Below are 9634 nucleotides of genomic sequence, written 5' to 3'. Positions count from 1 at the left end.
AAGAGCACTTCCTTTCTGGTGTCTCAGCTACAGTTATAAAGCCAAAAAACTAACATTTTGATGTAAAATAGAAATTTATATTCTCAATGACTGTTTCTAGCATTATGCTAGAAAATATGTTTCTATATCCTATTCATATCCTATTCAGGAAATACCTAATTACTAACAAAATTTCTCACTGTGTTCCAATTTATTGAGCAATAACTTTTTTCTAAATAAAGAAAGGGGAAAACTGCAAGAGTGGGTTTTTTATTTCACTTAAGAGGAAAATAAAATAGTAAATAAGGAAGAAAACAGTCATTCCATCACTTTTGCCCCCACTAGGTGCTAATCTAAAAGCCATACTTTTAAGTGTTTCTTAATCTATGAGCTCAATTATGAAAACAAACAAAATGATATTTTCTAAATGAAAGTCAAGCAACAATATGAGTTTATTTTCTGGCATAATAAGGTTTCATGAGAAAAAGGGGGAAAAACTCTGCAGGCATTTGATTGACTTATTCAGTGTTATTTTTATAAAAAGAATTTTCCCTCTTTGATAACTGAAAGCTTATATGGCACAAAAAAATGATTTTAGCAAATGTTTAACATCACACACCCTTCAAATGGGTGCTTAATAAGTACTTAGGTTCAAAAAAAAAGGTTTTTTTAAGTGACAGCAAAGTTTTGCTGGCAGACTCATACATTGTCAAGGACATTAAAAATGACACTTTTCAGAAAGCATCTCTTTGAGTTTCATCTCACTTATGGGAATTTAACCTAAGATAGATATACCAATATATGTAATATAGTGATACTTATTACCTAGAGGGTAAAAAAAATAGTATATAAATGCCGAGTGTTCTCATTTACTAGTGGGAACTAAAAGATGGATACTCATGGACATAAAGATAGAAATAATAGACACTGGGGATACCAAAAGGAAGGAAGCTGGGGTGGGAACATAGGTTTAAACATTACCTGTCTGGTACAATGCTCACTATTTGGGGAATGGGAACACCAGAAGTCCAATCCTCACCAGTATGCAGTATACCCATGTAACAAACGTGCACTTGTACCCTAGAATCTATAGTAAAATAAATAAAATAAAATATCCTTTGATAAACGAATAAACATAAAAAGGCAAACAAATCATTAAAAGTGCTACTATTATAAGCTAATTGTAATACTCACCATATGACAGTCTAAAAATACTGCTTCTAAATATGTTTATAAGTACCATTTTTTTGAACTAATATCTTTCTCTCCATTGTTTTTATTCCTTTTCAACTACATCTTCTTATGGTCTTAATAATTTTGCCAGAATAAAATAAAAAGCAAATGTTGTCTTAGACAATTCAAGATCTTAAAAGAAAACTAATAAATAAATGATCAACAGCAGGTGACAGGATGAGCAGATTACACTATATGACTTGACATAGTTATTTAAAAAGATAAAAATAGAAACCTGAGTTCTACCGTCTGGCTCTCCTCCGCCGCCACCATGGGCTTCACCACTCGCTCCACCACCTGCTCCTCCAACTACCAGTCCCTGGGCTCCATCCCGCCACCCAGCCTGCGGCCCAGTAGCAGCGCGGCCAGCGTCTATGCAGGCGCCGGCGTCTCGGGCTCCCGGATCTCTATGTCCCGCTCCACCAGTTTCCGGGGCGGCTGGGAGTCTGGGGGCCTGGCCACGGGGATGGCCGGGAGTCTGGGGGGCATCCAGAGTGAGAAGGAGACCGTGCAAGAGCTGAACGACCTCCTGGCCTCCTACCTGGAGAGGGTGAGGAGCCTGGAGACCGAGAACTGGAGGCTGGAGAGCAAAATCCGGGAACACCTGGAGAAGAAGGGACCCCAGGTCAGAGACTGGGACATTACTTCAAGACCATTGAGGACCTGAGGGCTCAGATCTTTGCAACTTCTGTGGACAATGCCCGCATTGTTCTGCAGATTGACAACGCCCATCTTGCGGCTGATGACTTTAGAGTCAAGTATGACACAGAGCTGGCCATGCGCCAGTCCGTGGAGAGCGACATCCATGGGCTCCGCAAGGTCATCGACGACACCAATGTCACCCAGCTGCAGCTGGAGACAGAGATCGAGGCCCTCAAGGAAGAGCTGCTCTTCATGAAGAAGACCCATGAGGAGGAAGTAAAAGGCCTACAAGCCCAGATTGCCAGCTCTGGGTTGACCGTGGAGGCAGATGCCCCCAAATCTCAGGATCTCAGCAAGATCATGGCGGACATCTGGGCCCAGTATGATGAGCTGGCTCAGAAGAACAGAGAGGAGCTGGACAAGTACTGGTCCCAGCAGATTGAGGAGAGCACCACAGTGGTGCTCTCAGTCCGCTGAGATTGGAGCTGGTGATCCGCTGAGATTGGACTGGTGCTCTCAGTCCGCTGAGATTGGAGCTGCCGAGATGACGCTCACGGAGCTGAAACGTACAGCGCAGTCCTTGGAGATTGACCTGGACTCCATGAGAAACCTGAAGGCCAGCTTGGAGAACAGCCTGAGAGAAGTGGAGACCCACTACGCCATGCAGATGGAGCAGCTCAATGGCACCCCGCTGCACCTGGAGTCTGAGCTGGCACAGACCCGGCCAGAGGGCCAGCGCCAGGCCCAGGAGTACGAGTCCCTACAGAACATCAAGGTCAAGCTGGAGGCTGAGATAGCCACCTACCGCCACCTACTAGAAGACGGAGAGGACTTCAGTCTCAGTGATGGCCTGGACAGCAGCAGCTCCATCCAGACCAACCAAAAGACCACCCGCAAGATAGTGGACGGCAAATTGGTGTCTGAGATCAATGACACCAAAGTTCTGAGGCGTTGAGGCGGCAGGAACAGGGCGTCCTTTGGGGAAGCGGGAAGTCAATAAAAAGTTCAGAGGTCAAAAAAAATAAAAAATAAATAAAAAGATAAAAATAAAGAACGAAGCATTGTGCAAAAATGTATATAAAATAATAGGTTAAACTGTAGAAAACAAAACATTTTATGTACTAGCTGCTAAAAATGATCTGAATCTGTCCCCCAAAATGTATATGCGGAAACATAATAGTCAATGTGATAGTATTAAGAAATGGGGCCTTTAGATGATCTAATCATGAGCATAAAGCCCTCATGAATGGAATTAGCACCCTTATAAAAGATATGAGAGGGAGTGGCCTTTCTTCTTCTTCTTCTTTTTTTTTTTTTTTTTTTGAGTTGAAGTCTCACTCCGTCCCCCAGGCTGGAGTGCGGTGGCATACTCACGGCACCCCAGCCTCGTCCCACTGGGCTCTGGTCATCCTTTCGCCTCAGCCTTCCAAGTGGCCGGAACTACAGGCACACGCTACTACACCCGGCTATGTCTCGTCAAGTTGCCCAGGTTGGTCTCGAACCCACAGGCTCAGGCAATCCACTCACCTTGGCCTCCCAAAGCGCTGGGATTACAGGCTGAGCCATCAAGTCCTGCCGCTTTCTTCTTTTTTGCCCTTCCATCCCTTCTGGTATGTGAGGACACAGCATTCAAGGCACCATATTATAAGCCAAGACCAGGACCTTCACCAAACAACCAAACCTGATGGCGCCTTGACTTGAGACTTATCAGGCCTATCAAACTGTGAGAAATAAATTTCTATTATCTAAAAATTACCCAGTCTCAGGTATATTTTCAGAGTAGCACAGACTTAGATATTAGATTATTGCATATTCTTCAACAAATTCTGTAGGAGTCCTCCCCTCCAACTTGCTTGCTAACAGAATTTGAGTTTTATCATGTGTCCAGCAGCTCAGGATGAAGCATGATTGATCCAGAGCAACAACAGCTGAGCCAATACCCTTTGTTATTATTATTTTCCCACCAATGGGACACAGTTCTAGTCAATGGGAAATGACATGTGACAGGAAGTCTTCTAAATACAGGAAATACTTCTGAGAAAATATTTTCCTCCCCGATAAAAGGAAAATACTTTTCTTTAAAAAAAAAAAAACCCTTTGCTCCCTAATTGGAATCCTAGTGTTGTTAAGTGATGCTTGGAACTGTGGCAACCATCTTACAAAAATAAGGCAGCAAACAAAGGAACCAAAGGACAGCATACTAAAGGTAATGTAACAGAAGGAAAAAAGGAACTTGTGTCCTTGATGATATTATTGAACTTTTGCACCAAACCTACAAGGGCAACTTCTGCACTTGTTAAGTAAGTGATAAATGCAGTCAAGTTATCATTAGTTAGGTTTTCAGGTAATCACAGCCAAATACACACTATTTAATAAATCTTCAAAGATAGATGAAGACTGCTTAGGATCACAGAAAAATGAGAGAAAATGCCTTAAGGTAGTAGAAATACAGTTCACCGTGTTCCTTTTAGAAAATATGAAAAGTGTAAAATAAAATGGGAAATTAAAATGATATGTGTTCCCCCAACTCCCCATAGACAACTACTAAAAACATCTTGGGACTGAGCACAGTGGCTCACACCTATAATACTAGCACTTTGAGAGGCTTAGGCAGGAGGACTGCTTGAGCCCTGGAGTTTGAGACCAGCCTGGGCAACATGGCAAGATCCTGTTGCTACAAAAAAATTTAAAAATTAACCAGGTTTGGTGGCATGTGCCTGTAGTTACAGCTACTTGAGAGACTGAGGCAGAAGGATTGCCCAAGCCCAGGAGGTTGAGGCTGCGATTAGCTGTGTTCATGCCACTGCACTTCAGCCTGAGTGACAGAATGAGATATAAATTCAAAAAAAATTGGTATAGACTCTTTTAAATACATTGTCAACAGGAACTCAAGTACAACCTGCTTACCCTTGATTTAAGGAATTAACCCCAAACATAAGCCAGAAACTATAATTTCCCCACATTATTTAGAGAGCTTAAAATTATTTTGGTTAAGCCGGGCTTGGTGGCTCAGCCTGTAATCCCCCCGCTTTGGGAAGCTGAGGTGAGTGGATTGCCTGAGCCCACGGGTTCGAGACCTGCCTGGGCAACTTGGCGAGACCTCATCTCTACAATAAATCAAAAATTAGCCGGGCGTGGTAGCGTGTGCCTGTAGTTCCAGCTACTTGGAAGGCTGAGGCGAAAGGATCACCGGTACCCAGCAGGTCGAGGCTGCAGTGGCCGGGAGTGGCCACTGCACTCCAGTCTGGGTGACAGAGTGAGACTCCAACTCAAAAAACCCCCAAACCAAAAAAAAAAAAAAAAATTATTCTGGTTAGACATCCTCTTCAAGACTTACAGTAGGGAAAGGGGAATTTCAAGAGGCTAACTGCTCCTTCTAATATTTTTCAGTTCTGGAGTGTAAACTAATACAATCTCTGTGGAAAACAGTTTGGTGATTCCTAAAAGATTTAAAAATCAACCTTCCCTATGGGAATATACCCAGAGGAACTCAAATCACTCTATGAAGAAGATACCTGCACACATATGTTTACCGCAGCATTGTTCATAATAGAAAAAACATGGAACCAACCATACTGCCCATCAAAAGAGGACTGGATAAAAAAAAAAACTGTGGTACATATGCACGATGGAATATTACGCAGCCATAAAGAAGGACAAAATTATGAACTTCACAGCAACCTGAATGGACTCAAAATCTATAATACTGAGAGATCTATCACAGAAACAAAGAACTGAGTATCACATGTTCTCACTCATAAGTGGACCTTAAATGATTACTATAATACTATAAGAAAAGGATTGGCAGTAGCGGGAAACTGCCGGAGCTGGGGGAGGCAAGGTTGGCAGTAGTGGGAATCTGCTGGGGGAGGGGGACACACCTCATCAACAAGGGTGCCTGTATAATGAACATTTGTAAACCCAGCCCTGAATTGTACCCCATATCTTTAAAATAAAATTTTTTTTAAATAATAATATTTTTCAACCAAATCTCCTTAGTCTCACTCATATTCCCACCTTCGAGATTTCCTAGAGCCTCCAATTCCTGAGTCTTTCCAGAACTAATTTCTTGGCATCCACCTATTTCTAACCACCTGTCTTATGTTTCAACTTTCTGATGTGCTAAATGATTTACCTGTTTTTTGTTCTTATCCCTTCTTTGTTCATGTAAGCATGCTTTTTAATCTCTTTTTTTATCATTCTAGCAGAGTGTGGATCAGGGACAGAAATAGACGTATGTGTTTTATCAACAATGTTCTACTGAAGACATTTCATATATTTTCAGGTAACTTGTTACAGATTGACAAGTTGCTTTCCAAAAGTATTTTACCATCTACCCATGATGAGCTGGCTTCAGGGACTCAAAATCCAATATTTCCAGAGTGGAAAATTTAATCAAGGAAACAAAAAAAAATTACTGAAGAGTCACTAGAAGGATACACATTATTAAACATTTCCCTTGCTTAGATCACATACCTTCTACCATACTGCCTCTCTGTTCATGACACTTAAGTAATGGAATAATAAACTAATACAGAGATAAACAAATAAAACAGTAAAAGAATCTGTAGGGGCAAAAATAAAATATGCACACAAAAGGATAAATGGGGAAAATGAATCTTTGTCTAAAAGTAGCTAGACATGACCCCCAAGCAGTAGTCATCTCCAACCATCTTTTTCTTTAATACTCTGCAGATTGGAGGAATTCTTTGAGTGGAACTAGAAATGGGAGTAAGAAAGGCTGATCTGAAACTTCTGGTGGGAAACAAAGGACAAGAAAATAAAAACATTCAATCACTAACTCAACAAATATTTACTTGCAGTATTCTTTTTGACAGACACTGTGCTTGTCTATCATTATGAGAAAAGGGGACCTAGTCTCTGCCCTCATGGAGCTTATGGTTCGGAAAGGATGAAAAATAATGAGAACACATTATAAATAATTATTTTATTTACATTTGTGTTATTTCCATGAGAGATAATATCAGAATGCTTGCATAAGATGCAATAGGGGGCCTAGCCTAGGCTATAGGTTATCGATAGTATCTTGTAGGGAGTAACAATTAACCTGTGGTTCTCAAAATCTAATTCTTACCTTAATGTTTGAGAACCACTAATCTACACTGAAACTTGAAGGATATGGAGGAGTTGGCAGGGAAGGAAGAGGTGAAGAGCAGAAATTGAAGGTACAAAAGGGATTATAAAAATTTCCACGGGATTTCAGAAGATTAACAGACTACTTTTTGAGTGCAAAGATCAAGAAAGTTATGTCTATTGCTTCTCATTTCTTCTGTATTCTAGTTCTTCTATATGCCATGTGTAGACTATCAAAACTAACTTCATATCATTCTAGGACTGAGAAGTGATCCTGCACAATGGTTCTCAAAATTTATGTGCATCAGAGTCACCAGTAGACCTTACAAGACCACAGACTTCTGGGCTCAGACTTTTTGATCCTGGAATTTTGAGTGGAGTCTGAGAATTTGCATTTTTACAATTTTAGTGACCCTAACATTGCTGGCTCAGGGACTACACTTTGAGAATCATTGCTGTAGTGTGTTTCCAAAACTTAGTTAGTTGTAACAATCAAGTGATATGGTTCTTTATAGTGAAATTCTCTGGATATTTGATTTAAAAGTTTGTGGTAAAGTCCAAGAACTTGTATTTCAAACAATGTCCAAGGTGATCCTTTTGATTAATCAAAACTGGAAAACATAATTCTACTTATAATTTGGGTTTTAGGGCCCTTCTTATGAAAATCTTTGTTGTTTATTATTCTTTCTTCTATATGTAAATTACAAACTACTGGTTTATCTACTCATATTGCATTCTTATCACATTCAAAACAACTAGAATCCAGTTAACTAAACCTTTGAATTTCTAATTTTACTTATAATACTTTTCATTTCCAGTAGTTTTATTCCTTTTCACATGTGCTGGGTTAGGGATCATACTTGGTAAGATTGTCATTAGCATATTTTGTGGGGAAGGGCCAAGATGGTTGACTGAAAACACAATTGCTGCTCTCAGTAAAGAAACCTAACTGGAAAAGCAAGCCTAGAGCTTTGAGGGTTTGCTTGAAAACGCAAGCTAAGGTTTATCAGAAAGTCACCTGGGAACACAAAGGATGAAGAGCTGCAAGCCCCAGTCACCCCCAGAAGTAGACCTTTCATGAAATTGGAAGAGTATTCATGGAAAAGGAAGGGGTGCATTAAAGAGACAGTTGTTTTTTTTTTTTACACACTTTATGCAAGCCTCTACAGTCCAGCCAAGGAACAGACAACCCAGGCTCTCCTCCCACACCCTCCCACACAGACCAGGCACAGAGCACTGCCTGGGATTGGAATGTAGACACTGATGGGATCCACGTAGAACCCAGGAAAGTCCAGTTTATAGTAAGCCTCAGCGCCAGAAGCCACCAATCCCCCATGAAGAGACTTTGCAGAAAACACCTTGTGGGGGCGGTCTGTATGGGGTGGGTGGTCCCCTCTCCATCTCCAGTCCCCAGCAGGATGACATGCCCACTTCAAGGATGTTTCTCCAACAACACCAGCATCCACCATGGCCCCAGATCAAGGTTGCAGACGCAGCTTGCCCTCAGGAGGCTGCCATCACTGCACTGTGACAACTCCTCCCATGGAGCAAGGTGAGAACTAAAAGTAGGTGCACCTCTGCACAGCTCTTTGGCAGTAGTCCTCCCCACCTTCTGAAGGAGAAATAATCTTACTGCACTAGCAAATCAGTTGCCTTTCTACCCCAATGCAAAAAGTGCAGTCCCACCTAGACTAGAGGAGACTATTTCATGACCCCAAGAGCACCTGTGTCTGAGTAGAGCTATGAAACACCTCCTGACTGCCCACCAATCCTGCTGACTAAACACACAGACTGGGGGATGGAGGTGTTGCCGGAGCTCCCAGACAGTCAGTTCTCTTGGTGCTTGTGCCAAAGGGAGGGAAGAACCTCTGAACTGGAAGAAAGCACTTGCCCCACTCCTACTAGACTGCACTGATGAAGCAGTCTCAGACAGAGTCCCCCCAAGTTCACCACCCTTTCTGCCACCTCTGTCCCTCCCACAGGTGACTATAGGACAGAGATATGGTACATTTTTAAAAAACAACAGTGACACCTCAACAGTAGCAACTTTATCTAATAAAAATAACAAATACAAAAATAAAAATAGAAAAGTCTATCTTCACAGATAAGGAAGGGCCAGTGAAAAACACCAGCAATCCCCAAAGCCTTAAAAAGTTGACACCCACCAAGGGGCATCCCAGGTCCCAAGCAATGGAACTCATTGATAACAACCAGTCCCTGATGACAGACATGGAATTCAGACTGTGGATGTCAAAGACACTCAGCAAGATCCATGAAAAAGTGGACATTCAAATCAACCAGCCCACAAAAATAGTGCAAGAAGTGAAGGCCGACCATCACAATGCATAGTAGTTTATAGACTATAAAAATCAACCACACTGGATATCCTGGAGTATATTCACGAGCACGAGTATGTGCATGGAGACATCAAGGCCTCAAATCTTCTTCTGAGCCACGAGAATCCCGACCAGGTGTACTTGGTCGATTATGGACTTGCTTATCGGTACTGCCCAGAAGGCGTTCATAAAGAGTACAAAGAAGACCCCAAAAGGTGTCACGATGGCACTATTGAATTCACCAGCATTGACGCGCACAATGGCGTGGGTATGTCAGTAGTGCTTGAATGAGCGATACATTGCTAATATTTTCAACCAGATTCCTACACAGTTCTTAATTATGCATAAAT

At 41.7% G+C, this 9634-nt stretch overlaps 2 pseudogenes across 1 annotated transcript in view; both read left to right on the top strand.

Annotated features, from left to right (window-relative positions):
- Nucleotides 1-1453: 1453 nt before the first annotated feature.
- LOC110596574 lies at nt 1454-2809 on the top strand (annotated as a pseudogene).
- Nucleotides 2810-9332: 6523 nt separating this feature from the next.
- LOC103270921 overlaps nt 9333-9634 on the top strand; it is a 1269-nt pseudogene continuing 967 nt past the window's right edge. Inside the window, exon 1 of the transcript XR_002482559.1 lies at nt 9333-9552. The product of XR_002482559.1 is annotated as a serine/threonine-protein kinase VRK1 pseudogene, transcript variant X2 (transcript). The remainder of the gene's footprint in view (nt 9553-9634) is intronic.

This window comes from Carlito syrichta, unplaced genomic scaffold (assembly GCF_000164805.1).
Source record: "Carlito syrichta isolate Samal-C Ts95f unplaced genomic scaffold, Tarsius_syrichta-2.0.1 Scaffold310819, whole genome shotgun sequence".
Classification (NCBI taxonomy): domain Eukaryota; kingdom Metazoa; phylum Chordata; class Mammalia; order Primates; family Tarsiidae; genus Carlito; species Carlito syrichta.
The sequence above is the reverse complement of the archived record's forward strand: the minus strand, read 5'-3'. Positions and strand labels throughout refer to the sequence as shown.